Here is an 11,141-nt window from a genome sequence, read left to right as displayed (position 1 = left end):
TTAGTCTCCTTTCCTTTTGGGTAAATGAACCATTGTTTAAGACCTTGTTTTGAGTTTAATATCGATTTGAAGGGTGTTTTCCATCTTGTTTTATCATTTCTCATCATCAAATCACACTTCTAATCATGATTAACAACACATCTTGCAAAGGATCTAGTGTGTTGATCATGATTAGTGAGTAATCCCCAATTTTCAGGTCTTAGATATGTAGATTAGGGTGCTTAAGTGGTAAATTAGTGAGCTCTGGGGTTAGATCATTCATATTCCATTCTCTACAACCTGTTCTTAATGCTAGATCCATACAAATCATATGTGGTCTAGATTCTGGACATTTCATGCACCAAAAGTGTTTGATGAAATGTCTGAACCAAGGTTGTTAGAGGTTTAAGTGTTATTCATCATGGGAATGATTGTCTATATGCTTAAATGACAGATTAAACTGGTTCTTAATGCTTGTTAATTCATGTTTCACTAATGATGATTAGGTTAGAAACTGTTTTAGCATAGGAGTTGATACCTTCATGAGAGGATTAACTTAATTAATGATGTTTAAGTTGAATGGTTTGCTTGATCACATGATTCATTAGCTCACTAGTTTAACACTGAAAGCACCCTAATCCACTATCATGTCTAAGACCTTTCTCATCATCATACATACATTCTCATCTCATTTAGCTTACTTGTTTGCTTGTCTTTGTTTGATCTCTTCTTTAGTCATTAATCTTGTTTTACGTTTTTAGTTGTCATTAATCAATAGAAACCTCACCTGTTTACTTGAATTGAGAAACTGATCACATAGCTTAGTGTGTATCACCACATTCTTGGATTGATACCCCTTATACTACTTTGACAAAGGGGATTGATAGCCCTAAGACCTAAAAAGTCTTGTCTATCATCCATGCACATTGGAGGCCTGATCAATCCTATTTTAAGAAGGGCTGGAGTTCAGATAAGAGGTGAACAAATAAGTTTCAAGTTGATGGATGTACTTCATTTGGCTAAGACTACATTTCTTGAAGGTTCTGTGGGTGATTCCTTTGCCTATAACCTCTGTATTGATAAGAATGTGAAAGTGAGAGTGCTGTTGCCGAATCCTTCTCTCACTTCACTCTCTAAACAAAGGAACATCAGCTTCCATGTCACCAAGGATCAGCACTACAACCCAGAGATCAACCCTCCCATTAAAACGATCAGGAAGTTGGGGAAGCAGAAAGCGCCTGTTAATGATGCTGATAGAGACCAAGAACCGGTTCAGGGGGAGCCCTTCTTGCCAGACCCAGTGTATGGGATTCATTGATACTTTTTTGACTCCTATGATGGTCAGATGCCCAATGAGGCCACTGTTGCTTCTCATTACCGCACCAAAAACCTTCAAAGGTGGAACAAGTGGCAAGAGAAGAACACTAAGAAGCTGGTGGAGACAGTGAAGATGTTGGGAAGCACAGTCAAGAGCATGGCGGCCAAGATTAAGATGCTGAGTGCCAAGCTTGAGAGGTTCTAAAGAGGAGAAGTTGGTGAAAGCTCACACCAAGGCGAGTTACTTAGGATCTGCCGACCAGAAAATCATTCACCACCAGAGTCAGACAACGAGGAGATCAGAGCCAAGAGAGATGCCATGTGATCTCCCTCAGACCAATCCAGCAATCCCTCATATTCCATGGGGTCTCCAGCCCCATCTCTCAGTCCTTGAGAAGGTAACACTCCAACTTGTACATAGCATTTTGCATTTTATTTCTTTTCTCATTCTGTATTTTGAGCTTGATGTATACTCCTTTCTTATGCTTTTATAACACAAGGAACTGTGTTATTTAAGTATGGGGGAGGAGTTTAGTATTGCTAACCATGTTTGTTCTTGATCTCATTTTGATTCCATTCATTCCATGACATGACTCAATTAGTTGAAATCTTTTAACATTACTAGGTACCTAGATTTCTTTCTTTCTCATGTCTATATCTCTTCTAGAGAATCCTTCCTCAAACTTGCCATTTTATATTATGCTCATTTTTCTTTTCGAAGATTCTTATCTTTGGAATAAGTAGGTCTATCACGCTTCATGCGATCTTTAGCCTCTATAGCAGTTGATATTGTCCCCCCGGGACATCAATATTAATTGGAGCACAGCTAGTATAACTTAATCAGGGTCAGGTAATGCTTCTAGCATCAAATTCGCTTAACTTTGCAAATAAATTATCTGTCAAACTTTTTAGTGCACATTCTTTCTGAAGATCAAGATAATTTATTTCACTGATTTTTCAGCTGTTTATTTTCTTCCCCCTTCCTTCATTGTTGGAAAGACTGGCTCCTGAAATTACAGTCTGTAATTCTAATCTTATCTGTTATTTGATGGCTTAATACATTTTCTCATCAAGGGAGATTCATATCCAACATATATTCCTTTTTTGAGGTCCCATCTTAGATCAATGTGGTGAGCAACATTATCCAAAACTTTTAGATGGAAAACATCTGGTTTCTGACCAAAACTAATCACGGGGAGAATTTAACATTATTCGTTGGCATAATGCGAATCAATGTAGTTTCAGTCTTAATCAATTAACCAAATACTTTCACAAAGATACATAGTGGATGATCAATCCAAAATATCTCTTTGTATATGTACCAGAAATTTGACTTTTTCCAAATTTATGGAGAGAGAAAGCCGCATTATGAAACTTGCCTTATGAGCAACATATAAAAATCTTCTGGATCTTTAATGAATGTCCATATACTTTCTGATTCTTTATTGATCCAGAATGGCTTAACCGGTCGTGCCAATACAGTGAGATTTTCAGTAAACTTCTTGTTTACTCGAATCATTTATATACTAGTGTAGTACAATCCAATAGAGAATGCACATACTTTCTCTATAATATTTTTAATGCCTTGGGTAATACTCATGATGTGAAGATATTCAACATTTCTTTCACTCATTGTCTCAACTTGATAAATCTTAAAATTTCATAGATTTTCTTTACACATGATTTATCGGATGTGAGTGTGAACATTATCTTCTGGATGTTCCACTTACTATGAATTATGGGATTCTTCAATTCTCCCCCTTAAGACGTTGACACTTCAAGTCCATCCATCTCGAATTGAATCCACTCTAGCTAGGATCAATAACATATCCAACTTGGGTTTTATATTATATCATAGATTCTCTTAATCTTTTGAGACTTGGGAGAGTACAATCTATCAATGATTTCAAATCATTCCCATAGGCAATCATATATGCTCTTCCAGAGCTTTCAGTAGTCTTTATGCTACCTCATATTGTACTCAAAATATTTTTTTTCATCGTCACATGAGAGAAATATCTCTTCTATGTTATCATATTTATTTTCTCACTTCTAGTGAGTATCTGAGTTCTTAAAAGAAACTCTTAACTAACTAATCACTCAAACTCAACCAGTAGCTTTCGTCTCTGGCCGCGAGTGAGATCATGGATTAACTGAACTGGATTCATTCTTGCTTACATCTACTCTGTAAGTAGCTTTCGTCTCCTACAGTGACTATGTTCTTCTGAAGTTATGTATGACAATCTGATACATTACTCTTGTGGCTCTGATTAAACCTAGGTTCAGAGATTAGTTCATGACTCTAACCTTATGCATTAAGTACAACTTAGAAGAGATGAGATCTAGAATATGGCTAAGAAAAATAACAATCCTCATTGAACATGGGTTCCCTTTGATGGATACTTTAAACCCAACTATGATACTACTCTAACATGATACAAAAAAAAGAAAAGCATAATAGAAAGATGCATAAACTGAAATAGATATATAAAAAGAAATAACAATGGTTCAAGGGAAGAATCCCTATCTTCCTGATCTAAACCGAATAAATAAAAGTTTGGCGGCTCAAAACTCATTACAGGAGCACACACCCAAAATATGGCTTCTAAAACATGTAATTATAGGTCTTCAAGTATTCTAGGTCGTCCTTAAGGCTTTCTTTGAGGAAAATTATGAAATGGACTTGATACTGGGCCTCATAGCCGAGATAAGGTGCACCGCGGTGAGATTTATCTGGGACTGGTGGAATGATGGTCCACTGCAGGTGAGAGGTGTGAGGCGCAGCCAGAAGGTTGTTTGCCACGGGTCAGCTGAATATTGGGCTGGTTGACACGACATCTTGATATTCATGTATCTTTTGATTCAGCCGTTGGATTTTCCTCAAGTAAAGTACAATGGAAATTCAGCTGGATAGTCTTGAATTTCTCCAAAATTGAGCTGGATCAGATGGTCAAAAGGTCTTCAATTGAGACTGAACTTCTGACTGCCTGACTCTAAGCTGAAAATATGGTTTTTGTCTATTTTGCAATATTGTTTCCTAAGTATCCTGAAAAGAGTCTTGAAACAACAAATATAGGAAAACCATTATTAAAACACTTAAAACTAATTAAAATCTTTAAAAAAGCATAAGAAATCTTTAATGAAAATTGGTAAAAATATGGTGTTATCAACTCCCCCAGACTTAAACCTTTGTTCTCAAACAAAATAAGATCCAAGCTTGGAAAAAATTATAAACAGAAATCATTGGGAATTTAGAATCATCAGAGACCATAGCTCTAGACCATAACCATTGAAATACATCTACCACAACCTAGTATAGAAAATTCTCATCAAAGCAAGTATGACACTAGTCCATGGATTCATCATGCAAAATCTAAGCAACCTAGATTTCAACTCTGGTCAACTAGCTCTCTACATTCATTAAGTATAGGCATGAACTCTCAATAAACATGTTATCAGGGTAGACGGTGTTTGGTAATGAAAGGGCTATTTAAGTGGTTGAGTTAAAGTGTTTAGGGTTACCTTTAAGCTTAGGAGGATGCAAGATATTATGCAAAACTGCAAGAGAGAATGAACATGTTGATATCCACAGCTTCCAGTCACTTCTTCTTGCTATGTAAGTGTTGCAAATTCTTCCTTCTTGGACATCTTCTTTGTAACTCCTCCAGACCTAGATGGTTCTCAATAAGGAAAACTTCAACTTTCTCCAATGATGATACTTAGAATCTTTGAACTCATGGTAAATCCTTAAACTTCTCTGAGGCTAATTCCTTTCCCTTTCTTTCCTTTTATTTATTTTTTTATTCTTTTTTTAAAGGAAGAAGTGCCTTTTTAAAAGAGAGAATGAATAAGCTTGCGAAAATATACCATGTTTCGAGTTTTCAGAATTAAGTAATGCTTTTGGGAATCTTCTCCACCAAAAAAAAATACAATCTTCACCTTCAATGACTGAAAACAGTATTGTTCCTTTTCTCTCCGTAGGTTCTTGTACATATAGATATGGTAATGTGGGAAACTAGCTAAAGATGAACTAGCCATTCAGGATCAGAAAAGAGTGGCAAAAACATAAGATGTCCTGAATGTATTATTCATTTCCCTGGTCTAACACATTTACTGAGAAATTAAGTCAAGTTCAAATACATACTCAAGAATCTAGACTATTTAAATTCCTCTGAAGTTCTTTGCATCACAAATGCTCTAGCTACCGCCTAGTCTATAACCAAGTTATGAAAGAGCATGTTACTAGGAAATAGTGTAGAATCAAACAAGTCGGTTATCATCATAGATTTCTGTCATCATTCCCTCATAATGTATTTCTACTTTGAAAACACTTTTAAAAATTGAAAAATTTTAAAGAAAGATGCAGAATGCAAAGACTCATGAAAGAAAGTGTGGTTAATAGGGGATGAAATCCTATCCCAGACTAAAATCACATTGTCCCCAATGGGAAATAAATCGAGTAAGGATGAGAAATAGACTATGTATGAATTGAAAAGATAAAGAAAAAAAGAAAACGTATCTGGTGTTTTGGGTGATAGATGGATTGTGGAATAGTAATAGAAGTAATATGGTAGTGAATGATGCGTGTTGAGGTGGAAGTGGTATTTGGCCGAATGGGGATTGATTTGGCCAAGGTAAAAGTGAATTGGCCAAGGTTGGCCAAAGGCTGCAGTGGATGTGTCGTGGCCATGGTGGAGATGAAGCGGGCCGCGAGTGAAACAATCGTGGCATGTAGCCCCGTTATTTTATATAGTTTTGAATGCACACTAAAGCCTGTAATAAGATAAAACCAAAACTTCAATAGAAAAAAAAAACTTAATAGATAGATACCTAAAAATGGGTTGCCTCCCATCATTTTTTTTATAGTCCTTAGTTAGACTTTTGGCAAAGAGACTAGCTTAGTCTAGTGAAGATCTTGTCCTAAGACAAGTCTTTTTCGAGATTCTCTTGTTCTCTCAAGCAGGTTCTTCATCACTCCAAAGTTCCTCTGCTTCAAAATCATTTGTCTTTGGACATTTTCCTCATTTTCTCTTGAAAGGGACAGCAGTAAAGAAGGTGTCCTTCATGATATTGGCAAAAGAAACTTTTCGGTTTGGCCAATCTATGATGGCTCCAGCAGTTGCTAAAAAATACCATCCAAGGATAACTAAATTTGAGTCATTATTGGTCTTGAAAATGTAGAAGTCAACAGGGACAATGCAATCTCCAATTCTCAAGGAAATGTCATAAGCTACTCCTCTTGGTGTTGCACTTGATTCATCAGCAAAATCTGATCTTCATTATAGTCCTGTGAATGTACGTAATACCAAGCCTCAATAATGTTGAGACAAGCTCAAAAGTCACAAAGAACATTAGTAAATCTTTCTCCTCTAATACCACAAGAGATAAGAAATTGACATAGGTCTTTGATTTTGTGCAGAGTTCAAATGGTTTTTCTTTATTTGGCGTGGGTAAATTGCTCAAACACAGAGTATGACTCACAGTAAGAATCTGCAACATCAAGGCACATGTAGTAATCTATATATGGCATCTTAACCTTCTCAGGTGTCGGATTCTCCTGGCTTGTGGAGCTTGTTGCTTCTTCATCACATCCCATGATCATCTTACATGGAACATGGTGAATGTATATTTCTAGGTCTTGGTCAGTTTTTGGAACTTGATCTTCTATGTTGAAGGTAGTCTCCTCTATTGAATGAGATTTAGAATGTTAGCAGTTGAGGTGTGGTTGGAGAGGACTAAGAACAAGTTTCAGGTTTCAGAAGTGAGGCAGAAAAGTCATCCTCCGCGGCTGAGAGACTTGCAACCGTGGTGGAATGCACCTCCACTGCGGGTGAGGGGTGCATGACCGTGGTGGCATGTGGCTCCCCCGCGGGTGGAGAGTGTGCGTCTGCAATGGAAATTTCCAAACCTGTCATGAGCAATTCTCCTTCTTCCTTGTCTTAAACACCCTCAACGCAGTTATGCATTTGTAGAAGCTCTCCATCGCCATTCTGTCTTCAATAAGAGAAGTTTTTCTGCAACTTTGTTTCTTTTACTTTTCTTCTTATTAGTTCTAAACCGATGATGATGTCTACCTCAGCCATGTCTGAGTAGTCACCTAGTTGGGTGAAAGGGTAATCCAAAGGGACCCCATGTTCGAATGACATCTAGGTTTTTAGGAAAAAGGATTTCGATTTTTAACATGATTCTCCCATTCATCCAAATCTCGAAGCGGTAATTCTGGATTGATCACCCAGTATCCGATCCTAGGTCTAATCCGAGCCACGAGAGTGTTGTATCTGGGTTGCCTGAAACGGATCTTATGGACGTCCCCGTTGTAGGAGACGAAAAGCTACCTACGGAGGATACGTAAGCAGATATGGATTCCGATCTACAAAGCATGATCTTGTTCTGGCATGAGAGCGAGAGTTAATTGCCATGAACAAGTGATTAGATGATTAGGGTGACGAGAGTTTGCTAATCTTACATGTGTCTATCCTAGTTTCAGAGTCATAGTAAATTCTTGCCTAAATTCCTTGTGTTTTAGAACATGAACCCTAAAGATAAACCTTGAACCCAGCGCTTTTTCCTTACTGTTTTTCAACCGATTTTTACTTAAAGTTCCTTTTAATTCTCTGTATAATTAGATTTAGTGACAAACCAAAACTCCTTTTTATTATATCAGGTTTACGATTGTTTTTAACATCAGTTAGAAGTCCTCAACACACAGATTTCTGTGGATTCGATCCCTAAGTACTACTGCGTTTGCTGTGCACTTGCAGTTTGTCTAGGGTAAAACTTGTGTTGCCCACTGCACTCACATCAAGTTTTTGGCGCTGTTGCTGGGGATCTGTCGCTGTTGACTTGACTTCTTAATCTAATTTCAATCCTAAACCTCAAGATTTTCGAGTTCTGTTGGAGATTTTCTAACTCCTCTTTTTATCTTTGCTTTCTTTGCTCACAGGTGCATAAAAACTAGGAGAGATCCTTACAAAATCATATTGCCCTAAGACAAGATTGACAAACACGAAAGAACACTTAGGAAACTCAGACAAAGAACGCTCAAGATGGCCAATCCTAATGCCCATCGGGAAGATCTTTTAAACCGTGATCAGGAGGATCACATTGGAGATGATGACCGTGATTCAGTTCACGGTGACGACCTAGATGCTGCTCATGAAGAAGATGGACAGCCACAACTCGATGAAGAGGGAAACCAAGTCCCTCTAAATCCTGTTCAAGTCGCTGAAAATCAAAGGAGACAAGACCATGCCGATGCTGAAGGAAGAAGGAATGATGGAAACATTGTTCCACCAGTTGTTAGAGAAGCCGATCGACCAATCCTGCGAGAAGACAGCCTCAGAACAGACTCATTGCCGATTTTGATGCACCTCACCAAAACTTTCAAAATCGATCAGCTATTCAAATTCCTGTTCCAAGAGAGAATCATGAGATAAAACCTCAGATAGTCTCTTTGGTGAAGTAGAACCAATTCCATGGAATCTCTACTGAGTATCCAATGGATCACATTGATCTTTTTGAAGAAATCTCTGGAATGGTAAGAACAACTCCAGAAACTGTGGACTATGTGAAGTGTAAGCTTTTTCCTTTCTCTCTATGTGATAAAGCTTTTAGATGGTTGAAATCTATGCCATCTGGTTCTATTACTTCATGGGAAGAATGCAAGTCAGCTTTCCTGAACCACTTCTACATCAAGTAAAGATAGAACCAGCTGAGAAACAAGATACAAAGTTTCCAACAAGACCCAATAGAGTCATTCTATGAAGCCTGGGAGCAATTCAAGGAGTATGAGAGAGACTGCCCTCATCATGGTTTTTCTGGAGCAAATCTGCTAAGCACCTTCTACAGAGGACTGCAGCAGAAGTATCAACTTTCTCTTGACACTGCCAGCAATGGAGATTCCAGTTCAAAAACCATACCACAAGGGAGAGCACTCATCGAAAATCTGGCTGTAGCTAACAGCAACAACAACCCTGAGTATGACAGACCAAAGAAGACTATCACTAGTCATGAATCAAGGGAGATTGCTGAGCTAAAAAGCATGGTAAGTCAACTTCTTAAGTCTCAAAACAAGAATATACATGCTTGTGATACTGCTGTAGGAAATGATGAAGATGGAAGATATGAAGAACATGGCATGTACCAAGAGGAAGAAATCAATTTTATGGGAGCCCAGGCATATCATAATCGATTTAGTCCAGCTTTCAACAACTTTATGAACTCTGGTGCCAACTTCAACAATCTCTCATACAGAAATCAAGGAGCCGAAAATCAGCCCTATCTGCAGCAGCCAATGAGTTTTCAAAACAAGTTTCAAGGTGGAAACTATGGAGGAGGAAACTTCCAACAAAGACCAGCATTTAATCCTCAACAAGCACAGACCAGCTAATTAGAAGCAACCCTTTCCCAGCTAAGTAATAAGGTAAAATCGCTTGAACAAACTATGATGCAGACTACTCAAGGCAATGAGAAGTCATTCAGGGAAATGGAGGTGAAGATCGTTTGTATCTACACTGATTTGAATGAGAAGTTTGAATCTCTTGCGACCCATGTCAAGAAGTTAGAACATCAGATAGGTCAAACTGCAGATTCAATGAAGAGACAACCGGGAGTCTTACCAGGAAGAGTAGAAAATAACCCAAAGAAGTTCTGTAATGCTATGATAGCAGTTTTGGAGGAAGAACCTGTCGCAGACTCTAAGGGAAGATTGACGCCTGAACCTCTCATAAAGGATTCTGAAACCGAGCATGAGAGAAGCCGAGTCATTCCAGTTGAGGTAACCAAAAGCTTGCCTGACCAAAGACTAAAAAAGTCTAAGGATCCAGGGTGTTTCTCAATCACCTGTTCAATCTTTGGAATTGAATTTTCAGATTGTTTATGTGATTCTGGTGCTAATGTGAATGTCATGTCAAAATCTGTTGCTGAGAAACTTGGTATTAGTACATTTGTTCCATCTCCAGTAAGGATAATCTTTGGTGATTCATCTCAAAAGAGAACAGAAGGAATGATCCAGAACTTGCCACTGATCATTCGAAACAAAACAATTCCAGCCGATTTTCAAGTTTTGGAGATGGACAAAGACAAAGACAGACCTTTGATATTTGGTCGCCCATCCTTAGCCATTGTAGGTGCTGTTATTGACCATGCAAATCGCTGTTTAGTTTTCTTAAATGTGGACAGGAGAAATTTCTATAAGACCACACCAGACCCAGCTCCAATTCAAAAAGACAAGGACAAGGAGAAGGTGTTGGAGGACAAGAAGGAACTAAAAGCACTTGCATCTACGCAGTTTGAGAAGATCAAGATAGTGGTGCCACCAGACATTAGGAAGGAAAAGGAGAAAAATCTTGAAGGAATTGTTGAGAAGACAAAATATGTCCTGAAGGATGCAAAAATCTTTAAGAAAGGAAAAGAGATTGTGCAAGATGAAGGAAATCCAAAGTTCAGGCTAAGAAGTACCACAAGGACTCTTAATTCAAGGGATCTTGTCTCTTCTTCTCAATCCTAATCCTGCCAAGAGTCTAGCTAAAAGACTTTAAACAAAAGCGCTTAATGGGAGGCAACCCATTTGGTATGATTTTCTTTTCTTTTTATTTCTTTTCTATTTGATTTCTTTTCTTTTTATGCATTTCAGGCTTTCATAAAACCCAGAAAAACCAAAAACATTCAAAAAAACCAGAAAATACAAAAATATAGGAGGAGAAAGCAGGAAAATGGGAGAAACCGGGAGTTCCCGGAGCACAGTTCACCGCGGCCGCGATTAATTCAGCCACAGCCGGTCAATCATTTACCGCGGCCCGCGTCATTTCAGCCACGGCCCGACTCACCCTTACGGCGGGCGCGCA

The 11,141-nt window shown here is 38.2% G+C and overlaps 1 non-coding gene across 1 annotated transcript; it reads right to left on the bottom strand.

Moving 5' to 3' along the window:
• Window positions 1-9,005: 9,005 nt before the first annotated feature.
• LOC112089499 lies at window positions 9,006-9,111 on the bottom strand. The gene has a single exon (XR_002901137.1). It is a non-coding gene; the product is annotated as a small nucleolar RNA R71 (small nucleolar RNA).
• Between the last annotated feature and the right edge of the window lie 2,030 nt (window positions 9,112-11,141).

The sequence above is a fragment of the Eutrema salsugineum genome, unplaced genomic scaffold, assembly GCF_000478725.1.
Source record: "Eutrema salsugineum unplaced genomic scaffold, Eutsalg1_0 scaffold_12, whole genome shotgun sequence".
Classification (NCBI taxonomy): domain Eukaryota; kingdom Viridiplantae; phylum Streptophyta; class Magnoliopsida; order Brassicales; family Brassicaceae; genus Eutrema; species Eutrema salsugineum.
This window is presented reverse-complemented; position numbering and strand designations above follow the sequence as displayed.